The 26922-nt window shown below is 55.2% G+C and overlaps 1 long non-coding RNA gene across 1 annotated transcript; it reads left to right on the forward strand.

The window, feature by feature from the left end:
* Positions 1-528: 528 nt before the first annotated feature.
* On the forward strand, positions 529-26922 carry LOC142073264 (uncharacterized). Its single transcript, XR_012670064.1, has 2 exons — positions 529-1102; positions 25946-26922. It is a non-coding gene; the product is annotated as an uncharacterized LOC142073264 (long non-coding RNA).

Here is a 26922-nt window from a genome sequence, read left to right on the forward strand (position 1 = left end):
AGATGTTTTAAGGTCTGAGTTTGCTGTCCAGACTGCTGAGATCAGCCCGTTCGCAGGTGAATGCTAGAGCGTGTTCATGGAAAGAGCTCTGATCCACAAAATTCCTGCCAGAAACCTGATCTGAAGAGTTAACCCTTATCTGATCAATGAACAGAAGCAATAGCATGTAGCCAAATGCAGCCGGTCATAACTCCTACTGGATTTGTGATCTCAGTTCCTCAGGACAGACTGCCTGCCAATAATCCGCAGGCCAAGAATGATCCAGCAGCGCTCGAATAACAAATACAAGGACACAAGCTTGTGGATTGGAAGGTTGCTCAGACCCCTCACATAAATTATTCATTAGCAATCATTGGCTCGTCTCTGAGTAATGCAGCTAAAGTGGTGATCGTGGCCAGAGGAGAGTGATGCGCTCGTTTTAGAAAGTACGAGTGAACTCCAGAGGTTACTGGGTTAGGGAACGCACCCTCCCTCTAGGGGCGAGCCAGCAGCAGCCAGTTCAAAAGAAAGAAGCCAAGGATCTGGACTCTGAGCGGGAGGAAACTCTAGGGTCTGAATCCTGTGATTGAACCGAAAAATACGTCTCCCCTAAAGCCAAGCAGAGCGTGTTGTGCCGCAGATTGTGACATCCCAACTGCCCGCTCATCACGGCCCCTTAGCTCCTGTGGTGTGGGGAGGTCCTTGCTGGAAGTAGCTGGTCAAGAAGTACCCTGAGGAGTCATCAGAAGCTGTCGCATGTGCATTGCTGTGACAGTCAGTGTGACGGACAAACCGCGCAGATAGTAATGGAGAGGGAGTCCTCTCTCGCCACTGGGGACTGTGACTCTCAAACACTTGTGCGTGGCTGAGACCGAGAGGGAACATGGCGTGTTGGGACCTGCAGTCTCTTCTGAGGGCCACGGCTCTCTGATAGCGATGAGCTGGGCAGGCTGGGACCTGCAGTCTGTGCCGTGGGATGCACAGCGCTCAGATCGAGAGGGAGCGTTGGATGCTGGGATCTGCACGTGGGAAGAGAGGAAGTGCCAGGCCATCTAGTCCAGCATCCTGTCTCTGCCAATGGCCAGGTGCAAGATGAGCAGCTATAGAATAGGCAGCCCCTGAGGTAAGTTTTTTCTTTCCAGTCCTTTCTGTGGCCCTGAAGCATGAGGGCTTAAATCCCACTTAACTTTTGTTTTTACAGTAGATGCCCTTGCTAGTCATACAACGGGCTGATCTTTCGGAGCTCTTGACCTCAGTGTTCTCAAGTGGCAGTGAGTTCCACAGGTTAATCGTGCCTTGCACAAGAGCTTATTTCCGTGTATCCATTTTAAACGTGTTGCCATTCAGTCTCGCCGAATAGCCCCTCGTTCTTGTACCATGGCTGCCGGCTCTTTTAAAAGAGCTCTTCTAGATCAATCACAAGCTATGGGCTGGATAGAGGAGTCACTGGGCAAGCTCCTGCAGCCTGTGCTAAGCAGGAGGTCAGACTGGATGCTCAGAATGGTCCCGTCTGGCCTTGAAACCTGGGTATCTATGAAAACGAAGGAGGGGAACTATCCGTGCCCCAGGCACTTCTCCCAAGCTGTTTGTTATTCTGTGTCCCTCTGCTCTCTCCCCCTTATCCGTCGCTTCAAGCTTTTCAAGCCTCTCTTGAAAGCTCACCATGCAGAGAAACCAACTTTCTAACGAGCCGGGGTCAGGAGGTGGTGCTCGACGCCAGCTCTGCCCCAGGCCCCCACTCCGCCCCTTCCCCCACGGCCCCAACCCTGCCCTGTCCTCTTCCCACCCCCATCCCACCTTTTGCCGCCCTGTTCCCCCCCCTTCCCTGAGTGCACCCCGCCCCTACTCCTCCCCTGAGCCCCCAGTGCCTCCTGCCCGCCGTGGAACAGCTGATCAGCGGCAGGTGGGAGGGCAGGGAGGTGCTGATCAGGAAGGCTGCTGATCTCTTTTTTTTTTCTCTTGGCACCCAGGGAGTTGGCGCCTGTGTGGCCCTGTTCTGTCTCTTCCAGTCAGAGCAGCAGGATTGTTCACTGCCGCGGGGCAGATGTACCCCGTCTCCTTCACTAAACCCCCTTCCCCTTTGCCTGGAAACATAGTCTTCGGGTGACCGCATGCATGGCACTGTGCTTGAAATGGTGGGACGCTACCAAGTGCATGCACCAAGAAACCCATCGAGGCAGGGTATTGCCCCGCACTGAGACCTTTCCCCAGCCCACCGCCATCTGCCCTACAGCTGTCCAGAGTGACTCGGGATTTGGGGTGGCTGATTCGAGACGCCATAGACACCTTCTCAAACCGGCCTTGATCTCCTGATCCCCCTATTCCGCGCTCTGCCTGTTTCTCTCTCACACACACAAAAGAATCCCCTTTGATCCTGCACATCAAAGGCAAGCGAATGCTGGAACTGCAGCTCCGGAAGGGTTAGGCCAGAACTGAACGGGGAACATTTGCAAACATGGTGGGGTGGGAGTTCTGCGGAGGAGACCTCGCCGCGGGAGGAAGCATGGCTGGACGCATTCTGCTGCAGAGGCCCAAAGCAGAGGCACCTCCGTTGCACACCAGCCATGGACGGATGTTTGTTCTCTTCTGCTAACGGGAATTCCTTATCCTCGGTGCCTTTGGGGGCGCCTTCAGGGTGGCTCATTGTCCCCTGGGGTGGAGAGTCAGGGGTTGACTCAGTGTCACCAGGTTTGGGCAACACTTGGGTTAGAGGAAGACCCAGCTGTGGGTCAGCTGATCTCTCTGCCGGCTTACTGCACGGCCCGTCCACCCTTTTCCCATTTGGCCACAGGGGGTCGCTCCAGAGTGGCTGAGTCATGATGAGGAGAAAAGCAAGGGAGAAGGACCTGGAGGGGGTTGGCCAGTCAAGTGGCTTGGAGGGAGCTGATGGGGACGGAGTGAAGGGGAGCAGCGGGCGCAGAGAGGTGCGAGGGAGCCAGGCGGTTCAGGGCCTGAGAGGCCAGGCCAGGGAGTCTGGGTGAGAGGGGAACGGCTGGAGGTGGTCAGAGGCACGGCAGTGGTATGGACAGAGGGGAGCGAGCCAGGGCACAGGCATGGGGAGGATGGCGGGGGATGGTCAGGACCTGGGTGAGGGGCGGAGAGGAACAGGCAGGTTTGGGGAGGACGTAGGAGGGATCCTCACCCAGCGGGATCAGACTGGCTGGGAGGCAGAGAGGGGCGCTGACGGTGATGCCGAGCGGGCACCAGCCCAGGGGACTGGCTCCTCCTAAACAGGCCAGGAGTCCTCGGGCAACACAAGTGTCCAGGGCCTTGCTGGAGTGGGGCAGGTTTGGTTTCCATTCAAGCACTGCTGGCTCTGCCCGGTGGCCATTGTCCCAGCTCCCCCCTGCCGTTCACTGGGCATGCGGAGGAAGATGCAGGGCAGAGCTGCCCTTGCTAGAGTCCGTTCCAGGAAGACACAGGAATCCATGTCACATTTTTCTCCACTTTACTGGGGGGCAGACAGAGGGCCAGAGCTGGAGCAGCTGGCTCGTGGTTCAGATGCGTACCCCGATACCTGGAGCAGTGCTTCGTGCTACCAAGGGCCCTACCCCCCACTGCTCTGCTGGCCTTTTCCAGCATCTCCTGCCCTCCCCTACACTCCTCTCGTCGGATCCCCGCCTAGTGCTCCACTGACCCCTACCCACAGCGCCTCCCCACACCCTCTTCACCGGCACATCTGGCTGTCCTGGCCTAGCTCGCCAGTGGAAATTAATTGGGCGACTCCTAACCTGGTCCCAGTGCAGATATGTCTACACTGCAGAACCACTGCGCAAACAGCCAGATGGACATCTCTGCTCAGGGAGGCCCAGGGCTGGGGTAGCAGGGCCCCCCGGGGGCTGTGGGTCAGGACTGTCGGGCACTGGCAGAGCTGTGGGTGGGGACCTTAGCCAGCACCTGCTCACGCTCTGCCTGCCTGCTCCTAGCCCCTCACTTCCCTTAGCCTCAAACCGTATAAAATGAAGGAAAATTCTCACCAGGGGTAGGGGAAGGGCAGGGGAGGGTGGGCCCAGCAATACCAGGAAAACCAAGGCCCCGGCACCAGTCAGATGAGGAGAGAAGGGCGGCTGGGGGTGGAGGGAGAGGAACACAGCTGGAGATGGGCCTGGCTGGGGGAGCCCAAGATTTATCACTAAAACCAAACTCTAGTGACAGAGTGGAGCCCTCTGCCTGTGACTGGCAATAGCTGGACCTGGGTGGAAGCATGTCCTGCTGCCAGTGGGACGCGGACCGCCTGGCTAGAGGGGAATGGACACCTACCTAGGTCTTTATACCACCCTCGTCACCATGGCGCCCTGGGAACAGGGTTAAGGCCACCCGTGCACTACAGCTACCGTCCTTCTCTTAGAGACTAACAAATTTATTTGAGCATAAGCTTTCGTGAGCTACAGCTCACTTCATCGGATGCATTCAGTGGAAAATACAGGGGGGAGATTTATATACATAGAGAACATGAAACAATGGGTGTTACCATACACACTGTAAGGAGAGTGATCGCTTAAGGTGAGCTATTACCAGCAGAAGAGCGGGGGGTGGGGGGTTGGGGGTTTCCGGTATAGGGTAGTGTTTACGTGACCATCGCTTATTAGCACCGTAGTGTCCAGGAAGTGGATCTCTTGTGTGGACTGGTCCAGCCTGAGGTTGATGGTGGGATGGAAATTGTTGAAATCATGGTGGAATTCCTCAAGGGCTGCTTTTCCATGGGTCCAGATGATGAAGATGTCATCAATGTAGCACAAGTAGAGTAGGGGCGTTAGGGGACGAGAGCAGAACGCCGCTAGCCGTCACCTTCAGCCCCCAACTAAAACCTCTCCAACGCATCATCAAGGATCTACAACCTATCCTGAAGGACGACCCATCACTCCACAGATCTTGGGAGACAGGCCAGTCCTTGCTTACAGACAGCCCCCCAACCTGAAGCAAATACTCACCAGCAACCACACACCACACAACAGAACCACGAACCCAGGAACCTATCCTTGCAACAAAGCCCGTTGCCAACTGTGTCCACATGTCTATTCAGGGGACACCATCATAGGGCCTAATCACATCAGCCACACTATCAGAGGCTCGTTGACCTGCACATCCACCAATGTGATATATGCCATCATGTGCCAGCAATGCCCCTCTGCCACGTACATTGGTCAAACTGGACAGTCTCTACGTAAAAGAATAAAAGGACACAAATCAGACGTCAAGAATTATAACATTCAAAAACCAGGTTTCAGAGTAACAGCCGTGTTAGTCTGTATTCGCAAAAAGAAAAGGAATACTTGTGGCACCTTAGAGACTAACCAATTTATTTGAGCATGAGCTTTCGTGAGCTAGAGCTCACTTCATCGGATGCATCCACAGTATGCATCCAATGAAGTGAGCTGTAGCTCACAAAAGCTCATGCTCAAATAAATTGGTTAGTCTCTAAGGTGCCACAAGTACTCCTTTTCTTTATTCAAAAACCAGTTGGAGAACACTTCAGTCTCTTTGGTCACTCAATTACAGACCTAAAAGTTGCAATTCTTCAACAAAAAAACTTAAAAACAGACTCCAACGAGAGTCTGCTGAATTGGAATTAATTTGCAAACTGGATACAAGTAACTTAGGCTTGAATAGAGACTGGGAGTGGATGGGTCATTACACAAAGTAAAACTATTTCCCCATGTTTATTGCCCCCCCCCCCAACACACACACACACTGTTCCTCAGATGTTCTTGTCAACTGCTGGAAATGGCCCACCTTGATTATCACTACAAAAGGTTCCCCCCTCCTCCCCTCCCCGCTCTCCTGCTGGTAATAGCTCATCCTACCCGATCACTCTCCTTACAGTGTGTTTGTAACACCCATTGTTTCATGTTCTCTATGTACATAAATCTCCCCACTGTATTTTCCACTGAATCCATCCGATGAAGTGAGCTGTAGCTCACGAAAGCTTATGCTCAAATAAATTTGTTAGTCTCTAAGGTGCCACAAGTACTCCTTTTCTTTTTGCGAATACAGACTAACACGGCTGCTACTCTGAAACCCATCTTTCTCTTGTTCCCCTCACCCTGCTATCTGATCGCCCCTGGATCCTCTTGTACATTGCACCCATCAGTGTCTTGCAAAGGGATGCAATTGTCATCCAGGCTCTGGGAGGATCCCTGGAGTTACATCCTCCTTAGCACACACACACCCCACCATAAAAGGGGAGGCATCTGACCCCAAGAAGCTGCAAGTAACTGCCTGATTTCCCCTCTGGGAACGTCACTGCCATATTTCCGAGCAGAGAACAGCTTAATTCCACGTGGATTTGGGCCCCAATGTGCTCAGGCTTGCGTCTCGTACTCGGTGCAATATGGTAATGTGCTGCCCAGCGCCGGGTGCTTGGGGATTAGCTCCTGCTTTATTAGCTGAGCCTAAGGAGGCAGCATTTGAGGCTTGTGGGCAGATGGCAGATGAGCTCTGCGCTGGGATTGGAGACTTCCTAGGAGCCAGGTGATGGCTCATACGAGCTGCAGTCTGTGAGAGACCAGGGCACTGTGTTCAAACAGCAGCCGAACCCAGCATCTCCTCAAATGCCAGGGGATGAGTGGGGAGGGCAGGTGGGCGGGGGGAACCACCTGGGTACTAGGGCAGCTGCATTGTCTGGGCACCCTCAGCATGGCTCTGGTTTGACTGAGAATCGACCCCTACCAAGCGCGGGCAGGGAGAAGACTAAGGGCCCGGCCCTGTTTGTGAGTGCCTGGATCAGAGCTGGCAAGGACTCCGTGCCAGGCTGGGTGGGTGCCCGTGCTGGGAGACTCACTGCTGGCAGAGGCAGAGAGCTACATCAAAGGAGCACTTTCCTTGCCTGACTGCAACCGGCACAAAATGGACATTGGGGAGAGCATCTGAGGCGGGCAGCGCGGATGCTGGGATTGGCAAAGCCCGGCCGCGTCTTAGAGCCGAAGAAAGAAACCCCACTCTCTGCTCTGAGCACAGGCAGAAGCAGCCCCTGGCAGGGCATGGCTGTGAGAGGAGCTCTGAGCTCGGGCACAGCCTGCGGTGCCGGGGGTGCTGCACAGAGCCCATGAGTCGTCAGAGGCTCCTCTTCCCCCTGCTCAGTGCTCGCCCCAGCGTCCCTGCATGTAGTTACAGGGATTGGTGCGGATGACACCAGCGGGGGCGCTGTCCTGGCAGAGTCAGTACCGACGCTAGGGGCCCGGTGCTGCTGGAGCTGCCATTGGTCAGTGGCCCCGTGTGACGCTCCGATGGTTTGTGGTTCTTAAAGAGCCCCGGGTGCTTGTTGTAAGTGACGGTGTTATCTCTGGCGCCCGGCCAAATACCACCTTGTCTGAGTCCAACCACCTCAGCCCCCCTTGCAGTTTCAATTGCACAGAGAATTGTGCTTCCCTTCCTGTCCATAACCCCCCCTCTCCCCAATGTGGATGTCTTGCCATGGTGGGGGAAGTGATTTCTTTGTACTTGTGGCCTTGTTTACACAAAGAAGTTGCTTAGGTTTAGTTTCAACTGGTTTTAATCTGGATCAGTTTAACTGGCGCAAAGAGCAGTGTGGACCCTCTTCATTCGGGTTAAGAGCATCTTAATTTGGTTCAGTTTAAGCCAACCCATAACCGACTGAAGCCGCACCGAAACAAACCTGCTTTAAAGAGCATGAAGTGGGCCCACGTAGCCTCTGGCACCGGTTTAATGAGATGGGTTTGTGCTCACACCTGGCGTTCGGCCTGGATGGCGCTGTGTGTAGCAGTGCTCCAAGTACTCCGGGACCCACGGAAACGAAAGGTGCTAGAGACAGTAAATGGAAGATCGTTCTCATAACAGCCTCCTGATTGCCAGAAATCGCTTGCCCAAACACGCCTCTCTCAACCTGCCAAAAGGCTCCATTTGCTAAAAGCATCAGCTAAAAGGTTCTTTCAGGAAGCGCCGTGGGTTACGCACGGAGAGATGGACTCCAGCATCTGCGCCTGGCCCTGCGCGGCTGGAGGTGGTCTGACAGGCTGACCCATAGCCCTAGTAGGGGGGTGGGTGGGTTAAGCCAACTCCAGGGAGGAGACTGAGAGAAGGAAGCACAAAAAGGGAAACCTGGCTATGGTGTTTTAACTACCAATGTTCCCAAGCCGGGATGCAGGATGCCAAGTTCTTCTTTGTACAACAGGGGGCGGCCTGCCCCACAGCAGGCTGCTTCCCCGCCCCACCAGCATCCTAAGCGCCTGCCTACAAATGCAATGGGGTGATTGCCAGCGGCCGCCCCGCCCACCCCATGCCTGCTCTTGTCTTATCTTGGGTGAACAAAAGGGTGGGACCTGTCTCGCAGGTGGATAGGAGACTGAGGATCCCAGGGTGTGGGGGTGCATGTGCGTCTGGCGCTCACGCTGCAGGGGGCGCCCTCCTCCACGCTGGTGCAGGGGTCCTGGCAGCCGAGAGCGCCTGTCTGGCAGGGCAGAGAGCCCACCCTTCAGCGGGAGTGTGCTTGCATGCCAGGGCTCCGCGCAGGGTGACGCATGGCATGCAGGGCCTGTGCTGTCCTGGGGCCAGTCCTTTGAATTAAGTTTTCATGCCACTTCACTGCAGCCTCCCCCTCCCTGGGACCCTTGGGTTGTCATAGCTTGGACATCTCGACTGGCTATGTCATGCCAATCAGGGTGGGGTTCAGAGCCATGGTCTATGTTAAGGGTTAAAATAATTTCCTGATAGTCAGGACTAAGCCATTTGTCACCAAGAGATGCTCAGAGCCCATGTCCAGGAATTACCCGCAACCCTTCCCCCCTACCTCCCCTCGGCCCAAAGTCTGAGCAAACTCTGCTTAAGAGACCAAGAAACAGACTCGCGAAGATAACAGCCTCTTCCAAGGATGCCAGTTATAACAGCTGCAGTCTAAAAAGGGCCATGTTGATAACAGAGTGTGTGGAATAGATGCACTTAGTAAGAACACTGCAAAGAGCTGGCTGCTGTGAGTGTTTCATAGGCCCTATACTGCAAGCAGTTTAGGGTGATTCTCCTTTAGCTCAGGCAATATAAGCCTGTCTTCTTGCAGCTCCAAGCTCTAACCCCACTGACACCCTGAAGTTCTAGGAGGCAGTGGAGTGCAGCAAACCTGGGAAATCCTGGGGCGTTGTGGATTTGTTGTGACCTTAAGAATTGGCTTTAGGATGCTCAGGGAAACTGGAGCTGGCGTGTCTGCATTGCTATGTTTAGCCCCATAGCGCAAGCCCTGCGAGCCCCAGTCAGTGGAGCCAGGCTCTGAGAGTCGCTGCCACGTGGGGGTTTTTACAGTATAGATGTGCCCTATTGAAACACCGCTTGAGGGTCTCACCTCAGGTGTCCCAAAATGTAAAAGGTGAATTGGGGGGGTTGGTGAGACAGGGCTACTTATTGCCCCTGGGCTCCTCTCCCTTCTTTGCGCTATAGCGTATCGGGAGCAGAAAGACAAGAAAGCCGCGTCCGTGGCCGGGGGATCTCAGGGCACTGAGCCAGTGTGGCCCGGCGCCCTATGAATGGGGCCAGATAACACCAGCGTCCCAGCCCAGGGAGAGTCACTTTGAAGAAGAGGCTTCACACCAGCAGCGAGCACTCTCAGATCAGCCCTGTCAGTGAGGGCGGATGGTGTTAATGTCACTGCGGGGCCATGCACCAGGCCAGGCCTTCTGTCCCTGTGTGGTTAGGAGTAGAGGTGGTCATGGGTGGTGGGTGAACGCCCCCTTTGGGGAGACTAGCCCCCAGCCCCGTCCCTTCCCCCTGCTCACCCTTTCCCCCTCCTTGACCACCGGAGCCGTGAGTGCGCCTTCCCCCCCCCCACAGCTGGAGGAGCCGCAGCTGAACCATCCTGACCCACTGTCCTGAGCTGAGCCCCTGCTGACTTCGGGGAGAGGGGGAGTCCCGTCCATGGGGCGGAGCGTGGGAGGAGCCATGGCCTGGCCTATGACACCCACCGCCCATGGAGGTGGCGAGTGGTGTCAAACAGGCCTCAATACTGCCTGTGTATTGTCTGTAAGCACCCCCCCCATGCATTGCCACACCCTGACTGGACTTGTTTCACATACCCCAGTGCTGGTAATGGGGGGGGGAGTCAGGATCACCATGGGACTAAGTGACACAGAGCAGAGGGAGACAGTAACCTGTGTCCTCCTGCTAGGTCTCCTCGAAAGCTACAAAAGAAGAGGGGGGTCACTGCTTGGTTGAAGGGCCTCTGAGGACTGCAGAGGCTGCTGCTGAGTCAGCAGAGGGCGCTCGTCTCTCTGTCATTACTCACCCCGATGCCCCAGCATCCTGGAAGGGGGTGGGGCGGTGCTGCCTTTCCGATGAGATACACAGGTGAGAGCTTAACCACTTCCGGTCATGAAAGGTGCCGTGACCCTTTGTGCAAGGGGTGAAACCCTGGCCCTGCCGAAGGCAGTGGGAGTTTTGCCCCGCACTTCAGTGGGATCAGGACATTTATCCTGGCCAAGTCCCATTCTGTAGCTGCAATGGGGGCTTTCTATCCTACCCTGTTCTCGGGGACAAGGACTGTGTCTTCTTCTATGTTCGTGCCGCACCAAGCACAATCAGGATTGAGGCCTTTACTTGCTACCATAATATGTCACAGTGTTATTGAGTGTGGTTAAATCGCTGCTGCGCCTCACCCCAGAGGTGGCTGCTTTTCAGCCGGGGATGACACACTCCCTATGTATTCTCTAAGGTGCCACAAGTACTCCTTTCCTTCCCTGTGTATTGTTCGTGAAGGAGCCTGGGAACGAAAGGCACTATAGAAATCCCTTGTGTTATTAAAATCCCACTGGGGTGGAATCTGCAGCTCCAGCGAGTGGGTCTGCTCCGGGTGCAGTTTTACCCACTGAGCCGAGGGTCACGGGTGCCAGCCACCAGTGGTACTTGGAGGGAACTGAGAGCTGCCCGGGCAGGGCTGCAGCACAGCACACGGGCATCGAGCACTGGAGGGGCGTCGGTCCCACACAGGGCTGGTTGGCCAAGAAAATAAAGAAGAGCATAAAAGGGCAAATAAAACGCCTCTTGACTGCTGGAGCCATTGTGTGGCGGATCCCAGCGCCTCAGGCTGCCGCCTCCTGTCTGCAGGCTACAGGCCAGCCAAGGGGGCCCTGCAGGACTCCCCACGGAGCTGCAGTAAAATCTGGGCCGGCTGCTCTCTGCATCACAATGGCATTGCTCTCTTCCTGTGCAGCCGGCCCGGTGTGAACACAGGAAGCTGCTCCGCTTTCCCCAATCCCCGCTGTGCCTGAGCCCAAGCAAGGAGCCCCGAGCGAGGGGCACTCCGGGCATCGCCTGTCCCCCCTTCCCAAACTGCCAGGGAGTCACCCACCCCCCTCAACCGCTGAGGCTGGCTGCCAGGTTGCCACGGCTCAGGAAGGCCCCTTGACAGGCCGGGGCTGGAAGGCAGGCCCAAGCCGTGGTCCCTCGCTAGCTGCCTGCTGTCCCCATCCCCTTTCCGTCTGAAAAGAGTGCACAGCTGTAACCGCACGTTCCACGCCTGCGAGCGTCTGCACCGCCCCCCCCCCCAGCCCCGGCCTGAATGCGGCTTGGTCCTGCTGCTGTTACACGCTGCTCTGGCAGCATCTAAAGAGCTGGGCTTGACCTGAGCGCGGGGAAACCCAGCCACCCATTGCACAGCCCCTTCCCTTTCCTGCCGGGGGGGAGGGCGGGGGGATGACCTGCGGGCGCCCTCAGGGGGTGTGGTTTGATCTGGAGGCTTCTTCCCTGCCCCCTTCCCTCCCCAGTGTCTGTTAAGGACACCCCAAGCGACACTACTCAAGGGCTCAGCCCAGGTCTGGGGTAGCCCCGGGGGAATCGGTGGGGTGGGGGGACCCTGAATTGCCATGGGAAAAGTTTGCAGCTCCAGGTGCAGGGAATGTTGCACATGCCCCAGACCCAGAGCTGAGGGCCTTGGAGCAGACTGAATGGGGGATTTCTTATAGGAGGATGAATGTTTGTGGCCTGCTTCCCTAAGGATCTGGCAAGGTGGTCAGGGCCAGCGGGAGGGGACCCAGAGGAGACTGAGCCGGCAGGACCCCAAGCAGCTTGGCTAAGGGGCAGTGATTCCTTCCTACCTGCTCGGCCAGGGGGAGGTAACCCCAGCCAAGACCACTCCGTGGTGACTCTGAGCAGCTTGGCTAGCAAGAGGAGATGCCCAGCTCTTCAGGGATCCCTACCGGAGGGAAGCCGCTCTCTGGCTGACCCAGCCAAGCTGCTTCCTCCAGCCCATAAGTGGGTCTGCTGGTGTCTCAGCTGCAGTAACTGGGTGCTGAGCACCAGCCGGCAGACACGTCCCCACAGTAATGTCAGCAGGAGAGCCGAAGGCTCTTCTGCCTCCAAACACCCTCTGCCTCCAAACACTGTCCCATCAACCCGGTGCATGGCCCCACCAGCCCCAGGACAGGGTCGGCAGGGCTGTTACACTGCACAGCTGCTGACTGCAATGGGGGGAACGAATGGGGAAAAGGACAGAGTGCTTAAGGAGGGAGACAACTAGCAAGGACTGCGTCAAAGGGGGCGGCAGGTCAGCTCCCACTGAGCCCCGGCAGCTCTGCTCTTTGCTCCCAGCAGGGAATCCTTTCCATGTGAACACCACACTTCAGGGGCTTTGCTGGAGCTTGCAGGGAAGAAGCAGGACACCAGCCAGATGCGGGCAGCATGTTCGCATCCAAGGGCAGAATTCACCCCTGGGATGGGTGGGGGTATCTGGGACGCGTGAATAGAATTTAAGGCCAGAATATCCATTAGAATCATCCAGTCTGGCCTCCTGCTGAATTCCACCTGCTGAGCCCGTAACTCCCAGGTGAGCTGGAGCGTTTTCCTGGAGAGACATTCTGCTGGGCTTCGTGCAGCGTCAGGCGGTAGCGGGGTTTCTGAAGCAGGTGAAATGACAGGCCCAACCGGGGCTGTGCTGATCTCCCCCTGACAAAAGGGATTGTGCGTGGGGATGGATGTAAGGAGCTAGAGCTGGGAATTGCTTTGGGGAGGGGTGGAAGGAGGATGTGGGGGAGGGGAACTTAGTGTGTTTAACTGAAAACCCGGAAAGCAAAGGAGTAACTACCAAGCTATGCATCAACCAGCACTCTGCCTGGATGGTGCATCCCGTTCCCCCAGTCTATCCAGTGCTGTACGGCCAGCTCTTTGGGGTGGAGACTGTGTCTCCCTCAGTGTTCGGAAGTGCCCGGTCCATGGTGGCTGCTGCTGCTTTCTAAATAACACAATTAGCGTAACATACACAGACCACAGTGAGCAGCCAAACACAAGGCCACGGTTTCCAGACGTGATGACAGATCTGACATTCCTTCCAGAAGTCTGGTTTTATCAGCTAGTGCCAAACACCCGCCTCTGAGGATCAGGCCCCTTCAGCTTGTCTCAGTTTTGGCACCCAAAATCCCTTGTCATGTCTTAAGGTCTTGGCCCGTGGACCTGATTCTTCAAACTCTGCCTCACTAGAGCGGCCCCATGAAGTCAGTGGGGCTACTCATGTACATAAGGACTACTTGTGCGAGTCAGGATCGGGCCCCCAAGAGCGAGAGAGGGCTGGCATGTCAGCTGAGTGCACCTTTAAATTTTTAATTAATAAATATCTGTGGATATAAATTTCCTAGGCCTGATCCTGAGCTTGCTCATGCTAATGTAGATGAAGAGCGGAAGTCACCCACGGAAGTCATAAGAGCGGCCATACTGGGTCAGACCAAAGGTCCATCTAGACCAGTATCCTGTCTTCTGACAGTGGCCAGTGGGGAATGAACAGATGCCAGGGAATGAACGGAACAGGTCATCATCAAGTGATCCATCCTGTGTCTCCCATTCCGAGCTTCTGGCAAACAGAGGCTAGGGACACCATCCCTGCCCATCCTGGTTAATAGCCATTGATGGACCTATCCTCTGTGAATTTATCTAGTTCTCTTTTGAACCTTGTTATAGTCTTGGCCTTCACAACGTCCTCTGGCAAAGAGTTCCACAGGTTGACTGGGCGTTGTGTGAAGAAATACTTCCTTTTGTTTGTTTTAAACCTGCTGCCTGTTAATTTCATTGGGTGACCCCTGGTTCTTGTGTTATGAGGAGGAGTAAATAACACTTCCTTACTCACTTTCTCCACACCAGTCGTGATTTTATAGACCTCTATCATATCCCCCCTTAGTCGGCTCTTTTCCAAGCTGAAAAGTCCCAGTTTTATTAATCTCTCCTCATATGGAAGCTATTCCAAACCCCTAATCATTTTTGTTGCCCTTTTCCATATCTTTTCCAATTCCAATATATCTTTTTGGAGATGGGGCGACCACATCTGCACGCAGTATTCAAGACATGAGTATACCACCGATACACAGTCAATATGATATCGTCTGTCTTATCATCTATCCCTTTCTTAATGATTCCCAACATTCTGTTCGCTTTTTTGACGGCCGCTGCACACTGAGAGGATGTTTTTCAGAGAACTATCCATAGTGACTCCAAGATCTCTTTCTTGAGTGCTAACAGCTAATTTAGACCCCTTCATTTTGTATGAACAGCTGGGATTATGTTTTCCAATGTGCATTACTTTGCATTTATCAACACTGAATTTCATCTGTCATTTTGTTGCCCAGTCACCTAGTTTTGTGAGATGCCTTTGTAACTCTTTGCAGGCTGCTTTGGATTTAACTCATTAACTTACCTTAAGTCACTGCGGTTGTGCCAGGGTGGAAGGAGCCTCCGCGAGATCAGAATCAGACCTGCTTTGCTTGTAGTGTGTTTGCAGAGAGTGCTTTGATAAGCTCATTGAGAGGTCGTCTGGTTTCATTACAGCTCTTTTAAGAATCTCTGCAGCCTGTGCCGAAATGCCAGCTTGTTATTTCTTAAGGGAAGGCATCAGCCAATGAATCAGAAGAGATATCCCTTGACCCACTCCCGCCTCTTGCAACAGGAAAAGTGGGCATGGGGGACTACTTTCTGTTCCTTCACAGTGGAAGGACCCCTAGTGTCACAGAGCAGTGCTAAATCCTGACACTGGCCCTTAAAGTGCATCCCGAGAGCCTTATCAAACTTAAGTAGAAGTTGGGGCAAACGGAGCCTCTTGTGGGCAGCCCCAGCACAGAGACCAAGGAGCAAACTATATGCAGTTGCCTTCTCACCCCCGAAAGTGGTGCCTTCCAGGCAGGGCTCTGCAGGGTGCATGTGGAGCTGCGTGGATGATTGTGCGTGCGTGTGCGTGTGCGTGTGTGTGTCTGAGTGTGCACGTGTCTGTGTGTAGGTGAGCATGCACATATGTGAGTGTGCACGTCTGTGTGTGTGTGTATCTGAGTGTGCACATGTCTGTGTGTGTAAACGTGAGTGTGCAAATGTCTGTGTGTGTCTCTGAGTCCGCATGTGTCTGTGTCTCTGGGTGTGTATGTCTGTAGGTAGGTATTTGAGTGTGCACGTGTACACATGGGCAGGTGAGGGTGTGTCTGTGAGCACAAAGCATGGCACATGTAAGCAGCACTAAGTTTACACACACCCAAATGAAAAAGGGGGGACAATCCCCCCTTAGACAGGTTTCAGAGTAGCAGCCGTGTTAGTCTGTATTGGCAAAAAGAACAGGAGGACTTGTGGCACCTTAGAGACTAACAAATTTATTTGAGCATAAGCTTTCGTGAGCTACAGCTCGTAGCTGCTGCTGCAGCTGGGAAACACAGGAGCCATTGTTTAAAGTCCGTTAAAGTTTGCCTTGTGGATTTAATTGCCTACAATATTTTATCATTCTGAATGAAGCTGTTTTTTGCTCTAAAACGGGACAAAAGAAGCGTCTGAAATCCTGCAACGCACGCTGGCGTGTGTGTACAAGCGTGTGCACGCACATGTGTGTGCATCTATATTCATTGAGACCCTAACCGCCCAAACAAACTGAAAGACTGCTCGGAATGAAACGCCTGTGGTCGCATGTTGTTCCAGGCCTTTACCAAGGGGGGACGTTCAGACCGAGGCCTCTGCTAGAAAGGCTGCCAGCCACTTAGGGGCTGCGTTTTTTGGGTCACCAAAATAAGCAGCTGGATTTTCCAGCCGGTTCAGCACATTGGGGGCCGAGCGCTCTGGGAAATCCATGCCGAAATGTCGCAACGGGAGCTGCTGGGGGCTGAACTGTTCTGCCACTCCGGCAGGTGCTGAGCACTTGAAAGTCAGGCCCTGAGCTCTTTGGGAACCGGGGCTGAGTCCCCGAATTGTGTGCACCAGGCCAGTGATGATGTTCAACCCCCGGGGTTAGGCTTAGGCCAGAGCCAGGCGTCAGGCTCCGTGACGCCTCAGCCCTGGTTGTCTTCGCCGCGCCAACAGAAAGGATCACAGTGCGCAGACACTGATGACGTCGTGCTAGAGGGATGTGTTTTAGCCGGATCCTGCTCCCGCTGGAGTTGTGAGCAAAGCTCACACATGGACTTCAGCGAGGCAGGAGCAGGCCTTTGAGCCCCAAAGGAGCCAGAAACTCCAGTTCCAGGCTGACGGAGAAGCTGCTCATTGTATTGTGCTTTGGGAGCCCATTCCCTTATTCTGCCTTCTCAGGTAGCGCCCAGACGCGGCAATCAGGAGCCTGCCCCGCTGTGCTCGGGAAACAGAGGCACAGTGATGTGTCTAAGGTCAGCCAGCAGGGCAGTCGCAGAGCTGGGACCAGAACCCAGGTCTCCGACTCAGGTCACCTGCCCCCTGGACCATGCGGCCTCTCCAGGTAACGTGTGCTTTGGCATCGCCCAACCCCTGTAGCCCCGATGTCGTATGGACTCGTTCAGAGCCTGGGAGGAGTGCCGAGGAGCTCCACTCTGCTCCTGCCTGGCTGCTAGATGGAACTGTGCACCTTCTGCAGGAGGCCTGCTCAGGACCGGCGTGACCTGCATCCAGCTGGTGGGCAGGAGACTGAAAACTGAGCTACAGCTGTGGCTCGAGAGCACCCCCTTCTGTCAGGGGGCCCTAATGGACACGCTGCCCATACCCCAAAGCACAGTGCATCTGCAGGGCGATCAGATGGTCCTATCGAAGCCTGGGTAATGGCTATTAATGTTGTTTTCCTCCACTCTGCTTTGCTTCAAGTGAATTACCTGGGGCTCCCTGGGAATTATCCTGCAATTACTGCGGCTCTCTGGGTAGCCGCCAGTGATTTATTTAACGTGGAGCAGCACAAGGAGCTGGGCCTGGCAAGTACTGCACAACCAGACAAGCCCTGGAAGACCCAGCAGAAGAGGCGGAAGGCAGAAGGGAACCAGTGTAATGACAAGGAGGTCACTGCTGTCCCCTCCGCCAGAGAACCGATTGCAAGCCCAATGGCCGAGCAAGCAAACAGCTGAATGAAACCAAGCTTAATGACAGCCTCTGTCCCGATCTCCCCTTACCCAGCACAGAGAGGGCCAAATACAGACCTAGACAACACCAGTGCCATTTGGATTTGGTTTCTTTCTCCATCTATCACTGCAGCTTTAATACACCCATCTCCCTCCAGACTTCAGTGTTAACATCTTCAATGGCCAGAGGGTGAATAACATCCCTGCCCCCAGAGTGTTCCAGCAACACTAAGCACTGTGTGGCGGAAGGCCCGTCAAATCAGGCCAGGCAAAGCACTAGAAGAGCATATGCGGGGTTACGATCCTGTCTTGGGAGGCAGTTTAAATGGTACCTAGCTTCTTCACCACTGATTTCACCTGTTCTGTGACCGCTTGGGCTGAGCCAGGGTCAAAGTGGAAAGAGAACAAGTGAATCATAGAATCTCAGGGTTGGAAGGGACCTCAGGAGGTCATCTAGTCCAACCCCCTGCTCAAAGCAGGACCAATCCCCAATTTTTGCCCCAGATCCCTAAATGGCCCCCTCAAGAATTGAACTCACAACCCTGGGTTTAGCAGGCCAATGCTCAAACCACTGAGCTATCCCTCCCCCCTTCGGTCGCGTTGTTTTAGTGGCTCGCAGGGTGTTTCCAGACACGTGTTTATACCTCACGGTGACCACGTAGGGTGTGTCCGCACTGCAGTTGGGAGCCAGCCTGGCAGCCCGGGGAGACAGACTCGTGCTAGTAGGAGCCCGCCCGACCCGGTAGGCTTCAGAGCCCAAACTCCACATCCACACTGCTCTTTTTGGCGTTTTAGCTTGAGCACCGCGACCTCAAGCCTGCCTGCCTGGTCCAGGAGGCTCGCTCCCAGCCGCAGTGTAGACATCCCCTGGGGAGTGCTGGGTGGGGCGACAGTCCTGGCGTTGGTGCATCAGAGAGAGCACCACATCGCCACAAAGCTGACTGGCTGAGTTTGTCGCTCGTGGCATCGCTGGCTATTCGCCGTGAGTTCTTATACCACCCCCATCACTCAGCTCCTTCCAGCCGGTCACTGGGCGATGTGACTAACGTCTGTCCCATCCTCGCCCCGGGGGTGAGACGCGTGGGTCTTGTTATGGTAAAGTCTCCGCTCCAGGGACCATGCAGGGAGCAGCCCACAAACAGCCAGTGCCAGCAGCTGGGAGGCTCCTGGGGGGTTCAGTGGCTAGGGATTGTGCCCGCTATGCCATGTGCTCGTTCATGGCATCCCTGCAGTCTTGCAAGGTGCTGCATACACCCAGTCTGCTGTGCGCTAGGGAGGAGAGGAAGGTTTTGTGGTGGCACTGAAGGAGGGGAAGTGTCTCTCTCTCTCTTTTTCCTGTCACCCATCCAGCCAAGTTTCCATACCACGCCCATCACCACAGGATGTGAGCACCTCCCAACCCCCACAGATTCACCTGGTGGTTTGAATTGAACAAACGGGGGAGCGACATGTCCCCCAGCTGCCTTCTCCTCCCCCACCAGCAAGCCCCAAGCCTCCTTTGGAGGGTCAGCTGGGGGCTGTGAGGAGGGAGGTTTGCTGGCTTCCCAGCTGCCAAGCACCTCAGCCATAACTTCGGGAGCCTGACCCCGAGGGCTCTTTGAGTAGGTCTCAGGGTCAGTGCAAATATTTGCCATGGCTTTAATGACCCCCTCTGTGCAGAGTCCTGGGCGGGGAACAGAGACCAAGGTCAGAGAGCTTTTCAGGGTGTAAGCCACCCTCTGACTATTAGGGGGAGGAAGAAATGCCCCCTGGGGGCAAGTTACCCCATAACTGCCTCCTGTGGGGCCCCTTCCTCTGAAGCAGGTGATGCTGGCTAGCGTCAGAGACAAGATGCTGGGCTACATGGGCCCTGGATCAGATCTAGACGGGCATTCCCTATGGCACTAGTGAGTAGGCTGCGGGGGAAAGCCTTCCGGGTAGTTCCCAAGTGTACGAGGCGTTGGAGAGGACGATGGCAGTGGAGGACAGGGGCCTACGCTCCAGCTCCTGGAACCAGAGATGAGCCAGGGTGCCGCAATCCAGGCCTCCTGAACGAGGGTGGGTAATGGCAGGGAGTGATTAAGGGCTGTGAATAAGGATCTCAGCTCAGACGAGATCGAGGCCATGGGGGAATTCTGCTCCTGCTCCGAGGAGGTGACCCCAAGATCTCTGGCTCGGGGAGCAGGGGCAGGGCGAGTGGCCATGAGAGAAGGGATTGGAACAGGGTCAGGAGTCATTGAAGGATTCAGTGCTGCGGCCACGAGCTACCGGGGTCCAGACAGGCTGAGAGCCCAAGCCGAGGGCGTAAGAGAGAGGGCCTGGGGGGAGGCAGAGCTGTTGTGATCACGGGACCAGTGGGACATCCCAGAGGCAGACGACAAAGAGGGGAGGACAGAGCCTGGCAGCTGCATGCGGGGAAGAGGCATGCGGAAGGCGTGAGCCCGGGGCTGGTGGGAACAGAGAGAGAGGAGAGTGCTGGAGTCACCTGCTCCTGGAGGGCCGGCAACGACCAGGAGCCCACTTAGGAAAGGTGGAGGAGGAAGCCTGTGGCCTTAGCCTAGAAGCAGGTCACTTACGGCCTTACGGTGGTCCCAATGGGCTGGAGGGGTCAACACCGGGCTGCTAGTGGTGGACGGGGCTGGGCTGGGAGAGGCGAGCAGAGGAGATCTCTGTCTCCAGGGTGTCGAGCAGGAAAGGGCGGCTGGTGCTGAGAGGATAGGGAAGCAAGGAGGGGCCACCCTTACGTCCAGTAACCCAGTGTCTGCAGTCCTCCCATGGCGGGCGGGAGACCCATTTGGCCTGGTTTGGAGCAGGGACTGGACTCCCACGGGAGCGCCCAAGACACGGGGATAGTGGGGACAAGGGGGAAGGGGACACAACCTCCCCTGGCTGGCTCTGTGTGTGTTAGGCATGCTCAGAGCACACCTACTGGATTGGGCCCCGCAGGCAAGACAGGCAGGGGAACACCGCCTTTGCGAATCTGCTGGGGCTCAGGCATGAGCTTGGTGATGTCAAGCAATGTAACTGCCTGGGGGGCTTGACTGAGGGAAACGGGGGCACCTGCCGGGCTGAGCAGCAGCTGAGCACCGATTCTGTGAATGTCACTGGTGCCTAAATGTTAGGCGCCTAAGTCCCGCTTGCGACTCTAGCCCTGGGTGCCTTTGATTTCAGCCGGCGAGAGGCGCCGGCAGCCATCTGGGGTGCTCTGAAGTGAGCCAGGAAGGGGAGAGGGGAGCAGACCGGTGGCCAGGGCAAGGAGACAACTGGAGCTGATGCCGGGATGGCAAATCTCCATACTCCTCAATAGCTGCAGAGCCTGGCTGGGTCTGTTCTGGGTGGGGTGACCAGATGTCCCGATTTTATCGGGACAGTCCTGATTTTGGGGTCTTTTTCTTACATAGGCTCCTATTACCCCCACCCCCGTCCCGATTTTTTCACATTGCTGTCTGGTCACCCTAGTTCAGGGGGCGAGGGATGAGCAAGGAGGCACTTCCTGCATCCACCGGACCTTCCGGTGCACATGGCAGGATATTCTTGAGAGCAGCGGGGCTGGGGGTCAGGATTGAGAGGCATGGAGAGAGCTGTATGCGTGGGGAGTCCAGGACTGGACTAGCAGGGGGCTGAGGGTCTGGATTGAGGACCACGGGCAGGGAAGAGTGTGGGAAGCTGGCCTGCCTCTCCCTGCATGGTGCCCTGCTCTAGCCAGCACTTGTAACCGTTCGCTTTCATGAACACTAAATTCAGGCAAGAGCAAAAAGGGCCTGGGGGTTCCCAGCTGCGCGGTTGGGGAGGGTTCTCGCAGCGTCTAGACTTTGTCACTTTCACCCCAGCGGCAGCGCCCGTCCCACTCCTCTCTGTGTGGCGCAGACAATGCAGCGGGCTGGGGCAGTAATGCAGCGTGAAGCCCCCGGGAGGGGCGCTCAGAAAGAGCCCAGCCCCGGGAAAACAAAGAGCCCCTGAAAGGGAACGAGAGAGCCTGTCCTGCGAAGCCGGAGCACTTTCCTCCAGGGGCCGGCTGGCCCGGCGCAGACACGACGGGGGAAAAACCTGCCTGGCCAGGTGCCCGTGATGAGGTTACTGCTCCCTGGGCAGCAGAGATCTCAGAGGAGCCCAGGCGACCAGCCGGGCTGAACGTCAATGAAACCAGCACGAGCCAGACGCAGGCCCTGCCGGGTGCTCGCAGTCACACAGGGGGTGCTCTGCTCGCCCGGCACCGGCCCCTCGAGAGGCTGCCTGGCAGGCTCAGCAGAACGCTCCAGGCCACCCTGTTCTCGGGCAAGGGCCTGGCTTTGTGTGCGGGAGGCTGCCCTCTAGTGGCGAGCCCGTTGGGATGGCGCGGGACCCACGGCCGCTCCTCTGAGCCCCAGTGGCAGAGGCCTGTCCGTGTGGAGCTGACGGATGAGGGTCCCCCCCTCCCTGCCTCGTGACGTGCTTGTGTCTGTGACGGTGACACACCCGGGCCCCGCTCTTGCTCCCACCCCCACCCTGATCGGCCCAGGGTTGTTGGGCGGTGGATGAATCGGGTAGCTCCACACACGGACCTGTCACCCCTCCCCTGCACGCGGTCCCTGGGCCCTGTGGATGAGGTCTGTCCTCAGTTGCTCTGCTGCGGCCACAATCTGGGTAGCACCTGGAAGAAGATCCAGGCTTCGGAGCGTGTTTCAGCTGCCTCTGCTCTTTCCAGGCCTTCCCCCACCTGAGACTGTCCGCAGCCCCCAGCATCTCTGCAGGATGGGGATGCTGTTCAGTGCATCAGAGAGGATGGAGCCGGGCTGCTGGGGAGGAGATGCAGGGGAGCAGATGGGGCCAGGGAGGAGGTGTGGGGTGGGAAGAGGCAATGGAGCACAGGTTTGACCCCAGATTGTGCCGCGCATCATTAATCTCCCATAGAATCTGTTCCCATGTGTGCCGGGGAAGATAGCAGCTGACGGGGAAAATCCTCCGCTCAGCAGTTGTTGTGTAAGTTGCAACACAGAGTCAGGGAAATACTGAGTTATAGCAAGGCCCGAGAGAGGCAGAAGCAGACAGGCCAGGAGGACGGAGCTACATGGCAGTGAGGCTCACAGGTCCACCCCTTGATGTCCATCTCCTTCACACAGGGCCTGATGTACAGGAGCAGATCATTAGTCAGTGAAGCTGCAGCCCCACGGACTGTATCTGGCCCAGCAGCGTGTGATGCTGCAAGTGAAGAAAAATCCCTTCCTGACCCCTGCAGTGAGCAGCCAGCACCTTGGAGCATGAGGGTGGAGCTCACTATTGCTAGCAGTGCACAGCAACTACAGACACTGCATCCCACAGTGATGGGTCTGGGATGACAGACAGCAGTGGGGGTGGGAGGTACAGCCCCATGCTTTGAACACAGGGAGCCAGGAACACCAGAGTTCTGACGCCAACGCACTGGGAGACCTTGCACAAGTTGCTCCCCCGCTGTGTGCCTCAGTTCCCCTCCCCCCCATCCCCATGGAGTAGAGTTAATGATCCTGAGCCCAGTGTGTTGTGGGGATCAGTCACTCAGTGTTTGCAACGTGTAATTAATTCACGAAATATTATAGCCAATCCTCGTCCTCTTCCTCCTGCCTCATTGTGGCTTCTTCTCTGAGCCTTGCTGGGTTGGGCAAGGAAAGGTCCAAGCAGTACAGGCCAAAGCAGCCTCCCTTACATGCACCACGCTGGGCCGTTTTACTGCCTTTTACTGCCAGTCGCTTTAGAGGATCCAATGTGTACAACTGTCAAGTGCTGTCCTGCCGCGGGGCTGCTAACCCAGCTGTCTGGGGCCACCTGAAACCGAACATCTCCACCCAGCAGGGATCCCACCAACACACACACAAACACACCCCACCACAATCCACACATAGCCCATGATTTATACACCCCCACCATACACACACACGCCACAATGCACCATGCTCCTCATATACACACACACACACACCCCATGATACATATGATCCACCCACACACCACAGTACACCACGATCCTCCTCATACACAGCCACACATACATACACTCCAGGATGCATCTGATCCATGCACACACCCCCTTGCTACACACTGTTTGTACACCGTGGGAGAAGGATGTGCACTTCGGGGTGTTACAGAATTTTACAGCTCTGAGCCCAGAACCACCACATTACTCATCGGTCTGTTTTTAGTGTGTGTGTGTGTTTTTCCCCCCTCCATCTCAAGTACATTAGCTACTATGGAAACAGTGATGTCATCCCTATGGGCGGAGCTTAGCAACATCCACAAATGCAGTATATAAAGTCCTGTGGCCACATTCAGATCTCAGTTCGCCCGGCTTCAATCTGCAGCGACTACTTTGGAGGCAACGGAGTGACTCTGGATTGACTCTGGATTGACTCTGGAGCAGAGTTTAGCACCTGGTTTGCAGTGCTGGCCAGGGCTTGTGGTTGGCTGGAGGGCCAGGGGTGATCCGATTATCCCGTATGTGGTATAAATAGAGAGTATGGTGTGGATCTACTGAACACATGAAATAGATCTCATATGTCTGTCCAGGGTGGCTGGGTTATTCGTCACCAGCAGGAGATGAGGGCTCCCCAGTTGGTGAGCCGATAAATGGCCGGTCCACAGTGCACTTGATCACTCCTGGCTATTTAGACTGTGTTTGAAAGTGTCCTGGGAGCCGAAACCCAGAGGCTGCTGCTGCCTGCTCAGTGATTTATCTGCAAAAGTCAGAGGAGGGTGGAAGTCGCACAAAGGGCTCGAAGCTGTAGCCGCAGCCAAGGGCATCTGCTGAAAGGCTGAGCGAATATTGGGCCAGATCCACTGTGCGTGTAGCAATACCCATCTGCTACTCCAAGGGTGAATTTTGGCCAGGAAATCAAACCCCGGAGAAAGAGGCAATGTTCATTCCCAGGAGTTATTAAACCTGTGAGGCCAGAGTATCCAATGCTAAGTACCCACAATCGGGGCTGGATTCCCCAGGGCTCAGCACCCACAATCGGGGCTGGATTCCCCAGGGCTCAGCTCCCGCAATCAGGGCTGGATTCCCCTGGGCTCAGCTCCCACAATCGGGGCTGGATTCCCCAGGGCTCAGCTCCCGCAATCAGGGCTGGATTCCCCTGGGCTCAGCTCCCACAGTCGGGGCTGGATTCCCCAGGGCTCAGCACGCGCAATCAGGGCTGGGTTCTCCAGGGCTCAGCTCCCGCAATCAGGGCTAGATTCCCCTGGGCTCAGCACCCACAATCGGGGCTGGGTTCTCCAGGGCTCAGCACCCGCACTTGGCACCAGGTTCCCCGGGGCTCAGCACCCGCAATCAGGGCTGGATTCCCCAGGTCCCAGCTCCCGCAATGAGGGGCCAGATTTTCAAACGATACCAGCACCCAGGGGAGGCCCCTTAATAAGTTCTGACTTTTCGAAGTGCTCAGCCCCCAGAAGCTCGCACCGTGACCCCTCTAGCCAGCTTTTCGGATGGGCGCAGCACCCAAAATGTTGAGATCTCTGGAAAATCTGGCCCCCGATAGTGAGTGCTGAGCCCCTTGGAAGAGCTGGCTCTGAGAAGCAGTGAACAGGGAAGGCGCATTGGGAGGAGGGAGAGAGGAAAGTTCACAGCCTACAGAGGAGGCTGGTCTGGACTAGGAATTAAAGGTGTGTCGCTAGCATGTGATAGCTGACACATTTTAATGCTAGTGTAGACGAGGCAGTGTGTTCACATGTGTTAGTTAGCTTGTGTGGGCCAATGTGGGCTAAGAGCACAATTTAAATCCCAGCCTAGGCAAGGCCTCAGTCAGTGATTGCAGCCTCCAGGCCTTTGTGGAGTGGGCTTGAGTGGGAGAAAAGAGAAAAAAAGATCTGGAAAGAAGAGAAGTGATACGTGCAGGTGAACAGGGGTCATGGGAGAGTTGCTAGCTGCACTGCGCTTCTATAGTTCTAGGGGCACAGACAACCAAAACCAATGTCACTGTAGCTAGAGCGATTCACACAGGAGCTGCCTCACTGTAAAGTCAACCTTTGGAACTCACTGATGCAAGAGGTCTCAAAAACAGATTTTCTGGAGCGATTTTGAAATGGGGGTGGATGGTCTGACTTCTAATAACATTTTCAGCCACATGTGTTAAAAGGATGGTCTCTCTTGTTTATATAGTGTCTTGCATTTCTCTAGTGCTTGTCCTCTTGAAAGATCCTAGTTATTACTATGCTGCACGATGGGGCCAGTGAGAAGTTTATAGAGGCAGCTGGATTAGAATTCGGATATTCCTCTCCAAAACCACAGGTCCCATCCACTTGAGCTAAAGGAGAATCTCCATTAATAGTTAGCAGTATGGGACCCATGACACACAGTTGAGCAGTTCTGATTCTCTCCGATAGAGGGCCATGGTGCACATACATAGTAGCCAGTTCATTACACTCTATACAGAGGTCACTTCATCAGTGAGATGCAGCCACCTCTGAAATGTGAAATGTGGCAGCTGCCAAACAGTACAGAGCAAGCTACAAACAGCTTAGCACATGGGTATAAAAAAACAACCCCTCACCACTTCAGGCGTTTATACTGATCACCTGTGGGGCTGAGGAAGGAATCCTGCTTTCTCCCCTAACCCTACCCTACCACATATAGTATGGGGCAATGGGCTTGGTGCATTATGGGTTCCCCACCACCACCTTCGTCTGTATCATCGGGTGCTAGCTACTTCCAGAGGCAGGATGCAGGACTAGGTGAATAAGTGGTTTGTTCTAGTGCGGTGAAGCCTTTTAAGAACTGATCGGTTGATGCTTTTTTACAGGGAGAAGAGGGGTTCTGCTCACTGATCTTACAGCCAGAAGGGACTGTTACGACAATCTGTTCTGGCTTCCTGCTTAACACAGGCCAGGGGACCTCAGCCAGTGATCCCTGCCTCCAACCCAACTCCTTGTGGTTGAGCACGAGTGTGTCTTTTAGAAAGAGGTGTCCAATCTGGATCTAAAGTCACCAAGCAATGGAAGAAATGGAGGGATTGTGACCATGTCCCTCACTAGGTTTTCCCAATGCTTAGTTTCCCTCCAAGCACCGGAGAAGCTCCCACGCCCCATGGTAACTTGTCCCAATGGTTAGTTCCCCTTGCTGTTAAAAATGTGCATCTTACTTGCTGCCAGCCACTGGATCTTAGTCGGCTTTTGTCTGCTAGGTTAGAGAGCAGAGCGGGGATGCCAGTGTGCACAGCTGATTGTCTGGGGAAATGATCAGTACCACGGTTTCTTACAGAGATACTAAAAACTGGGCTGGCAGTTAACTGATGGGGTTACCTGCCTAGGGCTCCTCAGCACTGGAGGGCTGCAAAAATGAACCTGGCTCCACCGCAGATCATAGCCATAAGAAGCGAATGATTACTTGAGTGTCTCGTTTCACGGAGGGATTCGAAGTGACTGCACCACTGTTCACCAGAGCTGGATTCCGGATAAACTCCCTACCCACTCAGCTTTCAGTTGGATCCTTCCCTTTGCAAGGTGGGATTAAGGATTATTAATGAATTACTTGTTGTTATTTTTGTATCTGTATTACACCAGTCCCTGGAATTTTAGACCCAGATCCAAAGCCTACCACAGTCAATACAAGTCTTTCCAGTGACTCTTGGGCTTTGGATCAGGCTTGGTTGTACAGTTCTTTGTATTTCATTATTATTGTGCGTTAGCCGGAGGGTTCCCACCATGTTTCTTTTCCTGTTCTTGGGTGGGTGAGAATCAAACCATTTTTATTTCCAATAAAGCCTGAACTTGCTCTCCA

This window comes from Caretta caretta, chromosome 9 (genome assembly GCF_965140235.1).
Source record: "Caretta caretta isolate rCarCar2 chromosome 9, rCarCar1.hap1, whole genome shotgun sequence".
In the NCBI taxonomy this organism is placed as follows: Eukaryota; Metazoa; Chordata; order Testudines; family Cheloniidae; genus Caretta; species Caretta caretta.